The sequence below is a fragment of the Ambystoma mexicanum genome, chromosome 5q (genome assembly GCF_040938575.1).
Source record: "Ambystoma mexicanum isolate Mex_15411 chromosome 5q, UKY_AmexF1_1, whole genome shotgun sequence".
Classification (NCBI taxonomy): domain Eukaryota; kingdom Metazoa; phylum Chordata; class Amphibia; order Caudata; family Ambystomatidae; genus Ambystoma; species Ambystoma mexicanum.
In genome coordinates this window covers 669,082,544-669,094,915 of record NC_090933.1, presented here as the reverse complement: position 1 = coordinate 669,094,915, position 12,372 = coordinate 669,082,544, and the positions used below count along the sequence as shown (strand labels likewise).

The window sequence follows — 12,372 nt, the reverse complement described above, 5'->3', positions numbered from 1 at the left end:
TAAAGTAACTTGTTAATCTAGCGGAATGCAAATAAAAAGTCAAAAATCTGCTGTAAAGTGAAATAACTTAAAATAGAATAAAATAGAAACTAAAAAAGGATAAAATGTAGAAGAATTCTCAATGTACATTGCTCATTGAGCAGCGTGCCTGTGCTATATGGATTCATGTCGCTGGTAAAACACTTCCAGGCAGTTCTGTTTTTTAAAGGTGCAACCATATTACCTATGGACACTGATATTGCGGCCTAGTGCCGCAATACCTTCAACTATCTCTCTTCCTAAATATCTTCCTTCTGAAGCTCTTTGCTCATCCGCCTCCAACTCCCTCAGGCTCAATCGCTTCTCCAAGCAACGATTTGGTGGTAGATCTTTCTTTGGCTGGGGCCTCCCTGAAACTTAAGGAGAACCATCTCCAGTTCCGGAAGCACATCAAAACCTTTCTCTTTGCTTCTGCTTTTTCTCCTCCTCTCCCCTGCTGACCTCCTGGCTGAAACTGAAACTGCACTGCTTACCTGGCCACCCTCTGATCTCTGGCCAAGGTCCCTCCCCCGCCAGTCACACACACCTGCACTGTCTGCCTGGCAATCCCCGCACTTGGAGACTGTTTCTGTATCCCTACAGTCCCAATACCAGCACTTGACACCTGATGTCTGCACTTACCTTTGCACTTGCCACCTGCTGGCCGTTACTTTTACTTTATTATTCTATTCCCATGTACTGCACTGTCCCTGTCCCTACCCCCCGCACTTTCTCCCCTTTCCCCATCCCATGCACTTGTGCTATCTGAATAATACCTGGCCTAGTAGGATCGTTGTCGGTCCCCCCCTTTTGTTCCCCCGCCCTTGCCTCGTCCCGCCTTGAAAGACTTGTGTATAGGCGTGTTATAAATACCGTATCATGTCATATCATATCATGATTCAGTAAATGAAGTTAGGAGGGTCGCTCATTACACGGCCCAGGAGAGGGTGTGTCAGCGATCTTCAATGGAACTCGCATTCACAATCTGGATACATGAGGTTATGCAACATGTGCATGTTATTGTGTCCCTCCCCAATTATTAAAGAATTGTGAAAAAATATTCTCTGTGCAGGTAACTTCATTTATCCCTACACATGTCTCAGTTCACTAACCTCTTCAAGCACCAATTTTATACCCCTGTTGATACATATGCCAGTGTCCACACATAAGAAGGTGATGCAAACACCTTCAAAATTTCCTTATGTGAACATACATCCAATATGGTACTTCAAGAGAATAGATCCTAGGGTATATGTAAAGTTTAGGTACACAGTGTAAGTGGACAGAGCATCAAAGATGTTACCTCATATGTGAGATCTGGTTCAGCAATTCACATGAAATAAAAGAAAAGTGAAAGAGCCCCAATTCACATACATGTGTCTATATGTGTCTAAACACCGTTCATCATCGTCAATAAGGAGAAGTATGGAGCATTCTATTTTCGGCATGCCTATCATAAGAACGCTCCCAGGTAAAAATCATCATTCATTCCATGGGATGCAATACTGTCTAGTTTGTCTACCTAAAACAGTTCTCTCTGATCCAAATCCTTGGCATGGTTTCCTCCTCTAGGTGATCTGTCTACTACTTCTAAAATCTGGAATCTAAATTGTGCCACAGAATGTCTTTTCTCCGAGTAGTGCCTTGCCACTGGCGAATGAATGTTCTTCGTCTGGATATTACTCTTGTGCTCATTGCATCGTTCCTTAATTTTCCTCGCGGTTTGACCCACGTAGTAAATTCCACATGGGCAGCTGATGGCCTAGATTCCCGATTTGGTGTTGCATGTAGTATAGTCTCACCTTAATTTTGGCTCCTGTCCTTGGATGCCTTTTTAATTCCATGTTGTCACATTATTACAAGTGTTACATTGCAGACATGCAAATGTACCCAATTTCTTTGTCTGTAGAATCATCTGTGTACTTTCAATCTTCCTTTCTGCTTTGACCAATTGGTCACTTATATTCTTGCTTTTTTTATACGTTATTAGCAGTGGTTTCGGAAACAATCTCTGTAAATGTGGGTCCAACTGTGTGATCCTCCAATTTTTCTTGATCAACTGGGTGATATGATGACTTTGGCTCGAGTATTTTAGCGTATAGAGAAAGGGGATTTCCACAGACCGTGGACACAGTTTCTTTGTTCCGTTTATCCACAACCTGGTGTCGGGGTCGATTAACACTCCTGTGCACCTCACTACATATACTATATTAGTTACAAATTTTATATAATAAGGTCTGCAACTGTACTAATCTTTTCTGCCAATTATTGAGCTAGCCACTCCATCTGGTTATAAAATACTCAGTGAGAGTAAGACTAGACTGGAAGGTAAGAGAGGTGGAGTAGCCATCATAAGTAAGAATGAGATTGGTATTTCTGTGTCACAGACTATGCTGAATCTGAAGTCCTACACGCTAAATTAACTCCCACTAACAACAATTGCATAAACATCATTCTAATCTATAAGACCTCCTTCCGATATGCCATCCTTCAACAAGGATATGGGCCAATTGCTCAACCCCTTGAAACACACTAACTCATCCACCATACTCTTAGGAGAGTTAAATCGGTGGAAAGGGGATGTCAAGGATAAGGACGCCATCGAGCTGCAACAACATCTCGATAACTTAGGATTCATAGCCCATAACTCAGAGCCCACCCATAAAGGTGGCCACACCCTTGACTGGGTTGACGTCTTGCAATATCGCTATAGTAACATTAACACCAATCCTTGCATATGGTCTGACCATGCACACTCCAATTGCCGGAACCAGTGACTTTGTTCCGTGGACATCCCCAAAAAATCACAAACAGAAATTATAATAAACTGCACTGCTGATCTTGAAACATGCATACAACGTATTATGAATAGCTCCACAGACCTCGACCCTCCTTGTACGCTAGTCGATATCTACAAACCACAGGTAACTAACCTACTTGATAGAAACACACCATTAAGAACTAAGACAATACTACGAGATTGCCCCAACAAGCAAAATTGGTATACCCCAGACCTAAACACCTTAAAAAAGGTGAAAAGACAAGCTGGGCGAGTATGGGAAAAAAATCAAAACCCAGAAAACCGTGATGAATGGAACAAAAATGGAAAAGACATACAAAGTAAAGATCCTTGATGCAAAAAAACGTTACTATGATGATCAAATTGAAAATGCAAGGGACAATACCAAGAAATGATTTGAGTTATATGAACAAAGGGAAAAACCAAGTGCCCTTACCCACTCTATTGTTCCCAACAAGGACAATTGTGACAACGTACAAAAAGCATTCCAGGACAGTTTCATTGGCTCGCAACAAAATCCAAGCAATTGACTCACACTGACCAAACGAATACAACCATGTCTCAGTAGTTTCGCTTTAACCCTGTCACCGTTGAAGATACCACCAAAATCTTAGCCAATATTAGGCCTACCTCCTGTATAGGAGACCTTCTACCTGCCAAAATCGTTCTCAAAAACATAGTACATTTTGCCCTTTTCTCACCAGATACATTAACGCTTCCTTTACACACAAAATTTTACTTGCCTCCATCAAGGAAGTAGCAATCACCTCTATAACCAAGAAACCCGAACTCTGTGCTAAAGACCCAGCTAATTTACAACCATTAACAAATACCCAATTTTTAGCGAAAATTCTGGACGAGGCAGCTATACTCCATTACAGACACACTTTGAAACATCGTTAGCATTCCACCACAAACAATCTGGCTTTTGTAGTCACCATGGGACAGAAACCACCTTACTGGATTTACAGACACTTATGTTGGAGGGACTAGATGAGGAAAAGACTGAGTTGCTCATCCTACTAGATTTCTCTGCGGCATTTGGATTACCCTCGACTGTTAGAAACATTAGCCAATTCAGGTAACTGCTCCATCCATGCTACTGAATGGATTAGCTCCTTTCTAAGAGAAAGAACGTCTAAAATATGGTGGGGCACAGCCTGCTCGGACCCCAGCCCCTGTCAGCTACCGAGTGCCCCAGGGAGCTCGTCTCTCCCCAGCTCTCTAACATATATATAAAGTCCTTATGTGAAATACTAGAAGGCAAGGGTCTGCACTTTAGTAACTATGCTGACGACTTCCAGCTTATTATGGACCTTAGTGGTGGCCATCTCGCTAACACAGCTACTCTAAATGACATCTATTTACTCATTCAGGAATGGATGATTAGCAACTGGATGTGTCTAAATAACTCAAAGACCGAGCTCATGATCATTGGACAAGTTGAGCCAGAAGTAAGCCCAATCCAATTTATGCTAACTTCATACTTGACAACTGTTCCATTAAAATACAATATTTTCTGAAAAAGCCTAAAAACCTTTCTCTTTGAATAAATACGGCTGTCCTGTTTTTGTCTTGTCTCTGTCTACTTGTGCGCCCTGATGCCCGTGGGCTATGGCGCCTTAGAAATAAACAAAATTAAAAAGAAATTGTCCGCCACCAAAAGCTTCAGCAAGAATTCAGAGTTCCTTCTGGGCCTTTGAGTAGAAACGCAAGCAGGAGGACAGGCCCAATTCATGCGTGGACATCACAGCAATGTTCATGCAACTACGGGCTGGCATGAACACCTTGGATTCGAAAATGAACTCCCTTATCTGCAACGTAGACCACATGAAGGTGCACATGGACAAACATGGCACCCGGTTAGACGCAGCTGAGAAGAGGCTCTCCATTGTAGAGGATGGTGTCTGCGATGTCCGTTGAACTCTCCATTATCCAGAAATCCCTTAAACCTCTGTTCAATAAACAAGACTACCTAGAGAGTAGGTCCTGCAGGAACAACATCAGAATTACAGGAAAAAGCGAAACAAACACAGTTGGCTTAATGGGACTCCTCTGCAACCTGTCTGGTCGAGTTTGCCAATAGAATTCCAGGAAGTAATCCAGTACCTGGAGTAACTCTACGTCTTATAATTGCTCCGCTGTTAAATTACTGGGACCACGACACCATCCTTGGAACAGCATGAGAAAAGGGGCATTTGCCCTTTAAAGGAGACTCCATCCATATATATTCCCTGACTTCTCAGCCAAGATTCATACCTCAAGGAAAACATTTACGGGTGTTAAACAAGCATTGAGAGTGATGAACATTAAGTAATCAATGATGTAGCCGGCCAAGCTCAGAGTGGATCAAAGGGGGGAAAATACATATCTTTGCTTCACTTGATACAGCCGGAGAGTTTGTCGAGTCTCTGGCTCCCCCGGCTACAACCTCTTATTAGCTTGGAGGGCGAGGGCAACCCCCTACCTGGGGAAGCATGATTCTGATCTCAAGGTTCCTGACCTGAACATGTGACTGCATTGTTCATGGGGCCACGTTTTTGTAAATGCTTTTTAACCTTAAATCTCAACTAATTGGTGTTTTTTGGCCATCGCAAGCCACCTCCTTGGTGAATAATAAAATGATTATGCTGGGTTTTACAGGGAAGGCTGTGTTCTTTGACCAGTGGGGGGTTGCCAGTAGAGCAGGGAGTGGTCCTTGGTGTGGGGGCGACTTTTCGAAATAGTGAGTCCGTTTTTCGAAAAAACAAAATGATCTGGTTTTCTATTCAGGTTCAGTTATTTGATAACATTACACAGTTTAGGAAGGTGAGATTGCATGCCAACCAACATTCTAAGCCCATTAGACAGGCCCCAACGGCTAGGGTTGCCATTTTCGTGAAATGTCGGAACATAGCAGACTGTCATGTTGAGTCAAAACCACATGGTGATTATGCTGCTGTCTTGGAATTTTAAAGGGGTAAAATGTTTACCTAAAGCCTGAAAAATCCTGCTATAGCTTGATCGACACCACCCTAACGTTGCCTTTTTATAAGAAATGCACCTACACCCAAATTCCGACGTTACTCTTTGGCCAAAAATGGGATCCCACGGGTACTTTTCTCTTCCTCCACTCATGCCAGTGGCATCTGCAAACTTATCCACTGGTCATTTGGGTTTTGGCTCATTGAACCATCAAGGGACCCAGAAGAGGGAATACTGTGTGACTGGGCAGCCCGCCACAAAGAACCACGCTGACTCGAATGTCAAGTCCAAGGGTGTTTATTTAAAAATCTTGATATACAGGATGGCTGTATCTTCTGGCCAAAGGGATCTGTGGCCTACTAGGGCTTGGGGATTTGGTGCTAGGGACATCCCTCTCTATTTTGTCTAACCTTGTGCCCCCCTCCCTTACCTAGACTTCCCTAATTGGGTTGTTAGTACTACAGCCAGATGACCCCTACTGTCCATCGGTGTTTCAGGGCTAAGTGTGGCTTCCATAAGGTGTTGACTCCCTGACTCCCTAGGGGTCTTCTAACTCTCCCTTGCCTAGCCCCCTTAGTGTTCTAGAATGTTGGGGATGGTGCCTTCTTCTGCCCAGTGCTGTACCTGACCCTTCACTATGCTGGTCTCTTAAAATGTTTTCCTCCCTCTGTCACTACTACTATTAGCATTCCGCTACTCCTACTCTCTCTACTGTTCACACTCTCCCCTCGCACACACAAGCACTCATCGGACCTCTTATAATAGCCTCTGTTCTCATTTCGCTCTCGCCTCATCTGGTCTGTGACATCCTCCACCACCTCCTATCCTCCCACAACTAACCCACAAGTGCGCACTCACACACCTCTTACATACCCCACCCTCTCCCAGGATTGGTCATTTACCTTAGCCAATCAATTACCTCTCTCCACGGATTGTGACAAGGGAAGGGTGAGGGGAGTACTTAAATGGGCCTTTAAGTCACCCCCCTATGGAGGTAGCCATGCTTCCCCATGGTAGACCCTAATGGGGTCCTGTGAGGTCTGTTGGTTAAGGCCTTCTGGTAGGCCAAGCTTTCCCCTAAATATTCCTGGTGGGGTATGTGGGGCCTGTCTGGATACCTTTATTTAATAATTAATAACTCCCTGGTGGATTAGTGGTGGCTTCCTAATGGTGCACGTTGCAGCAGACATGGTCAGCCGGAGCTGCGCCGGTGTTGTGGGGTGCCGCGGATACCATTGCCACGTGCTCTCACAGGCAGTGTTGTGGGTGACGTGTGTAATGAAAAGGGGAACTCGCACCCCCCCTGGGGCCAGCCGTTGGTGCAATATAACTCCTAATCACCTTCCCTCACAAGTAAGAATCTATGCGAGACACAATGAACTCAGTCTGGAAGAAAGCCACTCACTCAGAAGATTTTATGCTTGCATTTATTTACTACATAGACTAATTAGCAGCAGTTTTCAATAGTATGGGAATTAAAGTGCAAGCTAAGTAATACAAATTATCAGTCACAGATGAATATGCAATAATTCTTGCGCTCCTAGGAATTGTTGATGCTGATATGATAGAATCACACCCAGGACCCATGCCACTCAGTGCACGGCACCGCTCAGGGACTGGCCTAGCCCCCGAAGGCCTGTACCCAAGCGGGAATGTGATGCCAGGAGCCTCTGCCCTCTAGTGCTGGCTGGTGGTCCAGGCGCTGTTTCTCTCCTTGCGCGCATCTCACAAACAGCCCAGGAAGAGTCCTCTCCTAACTGGCCCAGGTAAAGGTCTCTTATTAGGGGCTGCACGTTAATCACTATGACGTGCCAGCTCTTCGAGAATCTTCTAGGCTAAAACCTTCCATGCAGCAAAACATGTTTTTGACTGGAAAGTTACTGCTAGTTTTTGGCTCTTAGGCTCTGTGTACGTTGTTGTGGGAAGCGCCTTTCTACATTCCTGTGTTATCAGTGCACCTGACTCGCAGAGAGCAGAAGAGAATAGCCGTGCCTGGCTCCTACAAGCTGCGCATGGCTTCATGCAAAACTAGATGTTTATGTCTCGAGAAGGGCCTTCGCAGTTAACCCCTCGCAAGCATGCTGGCTCACTCAGATCGAGAGGCCTGGCTGGTTCAGCATTTTCCTCCACACTTTGAATAAGCTCTAAATACACGCAAGATAGCTCAGTAGGTTAATGCAGGTGCAGGTTACTGCAAGTGCCTAGATGCTTTTCACAACATTCCACCCCTTTCGAAGTGAGGCCTGAAAAAGTCTGACTCCGTTCCATGATCTAGAAGTGTGTACAGTGTGCTGTAGGCCAATCAAACGTTTTTCTAGCGCAGTCATTCTGTTACAGAGAAAAGTTATTCTGCGCAAGAGCCCAATGAAAACTATAGCAATTAGTATCAGGGAAATCATCAGCCACAGCAAGGGATGCAACATTATATTAAGCAGCTTTGTGGAGGAGGGTGACCATCCAGTGAGTACATCCCACCAGTGGTGAGTAGTAACTGATTGCAGATGATCAGCAGTTTTGATTAATTGATTTCTGTCTATCATCATCTTGCACTCTGCAGAGATAACCGAGGTAGCTAATGTTTGGAAATCTCTCCAAGCGGTTTGAGCAAATTGTCTTATAGCTTGAAGCCGGGCAGTAATCACCCCATATGGCAGAGTCCAGTTAAGCAGATGTGTGAGCTCGGCATGTAGAGTGGTGTGAGACCACCGGGTCAATGAATATAAGATGTGTGTAACAGTGTCCAAGATAGTCACAACCTGATCTGTGCAAAACACTTGAGGGTTTCCTAGCAACCTATAATTATTAATAAGCAAGGAATGATTAGTAACTATACAGGCCTTGTGCTGATCTATCTGGAAAATGTCAGTCTCATTAATGTGGTACTGCATCCAGGTCCACTCCCCTATGGGATGCATGCATGGGTCCAGAATCCTCCCAGTTTGGGGACACACCCACCCCTGATCCCAGGGATGCAGGTTTGACTGTGGATGGTGTAGCATTGGCTGTCTAACCATTCCCCTCATATATGTGGAACCCACCAGGATCCATTTATTTTCATAGGCAAGACTATGAAAGGGCACCATATTTCTAATGCATAAGCAGTTCTACTAGCTTGCATTAAAGCGTGGCATGTGTTAATCATGCAATCAAAAGCAAGCGGTTTAATCCATATGTTTGCTAGTAGCTGTAGCTCTGTGTGCCAGTGGGTTGAGGATAGTCTCCCTCACTCGGAGGGAAAAGCCAACACCTGCTGATTTAACAAGGTTTGCCATAAAATGCATCGGGTGTCTTTTGCAGTCTTATGACCTGCCCTACGGCAAAAAAGATGTCTTCAAAGCTAAAAATCTGCCATCTCCAATGGTTGCCAATGCTTGTAGCAGTGTTTCGCAGGGTAGGGCTTATCAATGTGCCCCACTGGGCCAGAAGTTTTATAGCAGCGCTGCCATCAGAACCCATGGTGGCTAACTTATTGCGCACAGTTTCTATGTCAAAGGCGTTTAAAGCTCCTGTTCCTACCCCCGCTGCTCCTGCAATCAATGAATCTAGCCCCCTAGCTACGCGCAATTTGGCGATGGGCCACAGAAATTGACTCCATTTGTAGCAGCTTGGTTGTAATAATGAAACATTGCCTTGTGACAAATTATATCTAAGTGTACTTCTGTAATAATAGAGGCGTGCATTACGGGCCTGCAATTTAAATGTTGTCTCACTACTGGAAAATGTGGCATGTGCACAGTTTCTACCTTTTGTGATTTAAAGAACACCATTCTCCAAGTGGCATGCCTGCCATATGCAATATTAGTTTTAGATACAAACACCATACTACCATCCTGCAGTGGCTGTTTGATTGCACAATCGAATTAAATGCATTTAGTCAAGTTATAGTCCACAAAAGTTTTTGGGGCAGGAAAAACATGAAACATCAAACAAATAGTGGGATCCATTCACTGAAACATTTGGGCCTAGGACCTCATAAGAACCAGTCATATGGGTCAGTGACAAAAGGTGTCCGACAATGTGCCAAGCCAGTACTTTAGCAGTTCCTTGTGGATACTCATTTGTAGCGCTTTTCTCACAGGGTGCGGTGCGATTGTTATCATCACGCAGGACTGAAACAAGCGGTGTAGTGCATGCGATTCTCAGAGTCCATGTAGCGTCTTGCATCAACCCATTCTTTACAGAGAAAGTGTTTGCTTGGCAGGTCAAGAGCAAGGCAAGTCCCATCCCCTTCATGTCGCACTATGTTCACAGTGTGAGCCTAGTAGCAGGGATATAAACAGGCATGTCAGAATTCTGCAATAGTACAACATAAGTACTTTCAACACCTTGACTCAACACTTCCCGAGCCTCAGGCTTTTTGTTTGGATGGTGAACCCACACCTTTTTCCCTGTGCTACCGAAGCCTCCCTCACCCCTCAGTGTGGTGTTTGGGGCTTGCTTGCTTTCAATCACTAGGGGAACAACTGCTTGCTCACAAATCAATTGTGCAATTCGGTCATATTTGGTTAATGGTACCTCAGATGCAACCGCATTATGTAAAAGTACTGAAACAGTCCCTCGATAATCAGGATCAATCACACCTCCCAGAATGTCAATGCCTTTTTTTACCAGGCTGGATCGTGCAGCAATGCGTCCTTAAGTGCCAGCCGGCAATTTGATGCCAATACCCAGCGATATAGATTTGGTTTGCCCCGCTGGTATAACATCATCTTCATAGGTAGATAAATCAAGTCCAATGCTGCCCGCAGTAGCTTGTACAGGCAGCTTTGCTTCTTTGTCTGTTTTCCACACAATAAGAGTCTTTGTGGATTCCACCTTCTCACTTGTCAGTCTCACAAAGGGTGTCTGCTGGTTTCCCAACGGACAATTGTTCAGTTCAAACAGTGCTTGTGCAAGGTGTTTGGACCACCCTTGAGAGTGTGAGTCTTGGTCTTTATTTGTTGCTTGAGCAGCCCATTGCTGCGCTCCATCAGAGCAGAAGCTTCAAGATACTGACTAATGTCCAGTGTCCATTTGATGCCTTGCTCTAGCGCCCAGTTCTGCACATTATGTCTGGCAAAATGGCTGCCTTGATCTTACTGAATTTCATCTGGAATGCCATAGTGCCTGATGAGGTATTCCATTCCTTGCAAGGTAGCCTGTTGATCTGCATGGGCGACGGGGTAGGCTAACTGCAGTCCAGAATATGTGTCTACCATGGTCAGCACATAATGCTTCCCATTTTTGGGTGGAAAAGGGCCAATGTAGTCAACTTGCCATACGCTAGCAACTCTTTCACCTCTTCTCAAAGGGCCTTGATGCTTCCTTTCCAGTGGATATTGCTTCACTTCGCAGCACACGGAACATTGAGAGGCAGCTCGCTTGGCATGATCCATGGTAATGGGCAATTGTCTCCTCTTAGCCCATTCATAGGTTCCTGTTTGCCCTAGATGCCCTGAGGTTTGGTGTGCCTACTCTGCCATTCCTTGCAATACCTCAGCTTCTTCAGGTGTTGTCACTGGGCGAATCTTTGCCATTTGATCCACTTCTGTGGTTTTAAAAAGGTTTAATGATCTCAGTTGGACTTGGCACAGGCCTTTCACTGGCAGAGATTTCCTAGACCAGTTAGATTTTTAATTTGTCCGAGAAGCTGACACAGGACTTGGTCAATCTTCAATTTGCCAACAATAGGTTGAGTCAATCCTTCTAGTTAAGTTGTCATTTGCATGGTTCTTTACTGCTAGTTCCCTTCTTTCAGCAAGGGTCTGAAATGGGCTGACGAGCGGCGCACTTGTTAACGACACCTGTTTGGGCACCTCATGCACCCCTGGGCTTTGACGGGGGTGAGCAATTTGTGCATCAATCATGTCTTCCATCTCATCTATAGAGTAGGTTGATGGATTTGTTCACAAGATCACATTGTCTTCCACCAGACTCTCCTCACCCGACCTCAATCCTTGCACTTCGAGTAATTCAGCGCCAGTAGGTACACGCCCCTCCCCCTTGTCTAAGATTTCCTTTTCATTTTTACAGGTGGCCTGTTGCAGTTGCAATAAAGTTGTATTTTTTGCGACTTCTTGATGACTTCTGAATTAGCTGTTGGTAGTGGGGGCCGTCGTTTCACAGGCTTACTAGATGGAATCAGGCCATTCCTTGGATGGCGAAGAGCGGAAAGGTGTTTGTGGGAGGCTTCATATGTTTCAAAAGAAGAGTGACCACCGGCTCGAGCGCAAAGGTAGAGACGGACCCCCTTGTAGCCCGAGTTTCCAAGAGGTTAGTTGATTTGCACGGGGGTACATCGCCGGATTCAGGCGATGCCCACTCTGAGATTTCTTTATCAATCTGCTGGTATAGCAAGAGGGCCAATGAATGGGGCTCTCGACCCCGGGTGGCTCGCCTGGGTTAGTGATGTTATTCATACATCCGGGGGGATCCTCAAGTTGTTTGAGGCTTCCTAGCTGAGAGCTTGCGTCAACAAAGCCTTCAATAAAAATCATCTTGGAATGTAACATAGCAAGTAATGTCGTCTGATCTTTTAAGGTGTAATTTTTAGCCTCATACAACTTCATGAAAGGGCCATTGCTATAGTTACAACTGACGGCTGTGTAAAC

At 44.9% G+C, this 12,372-nt stretch overlaps 1 protein-coding gene across 2 annotated transcripts in view; it reads left to right on the top strand.

The window, feature by feature from the left end:
• Positions 1–12,372, top strand: part of PDE7A (phosphodiesterase 7A) — a 1,871,135-nt gene that overhangs the window by 1,420,500 nt on the left and 438,263 nt on the right. The window lies entirely within an intron of this gene.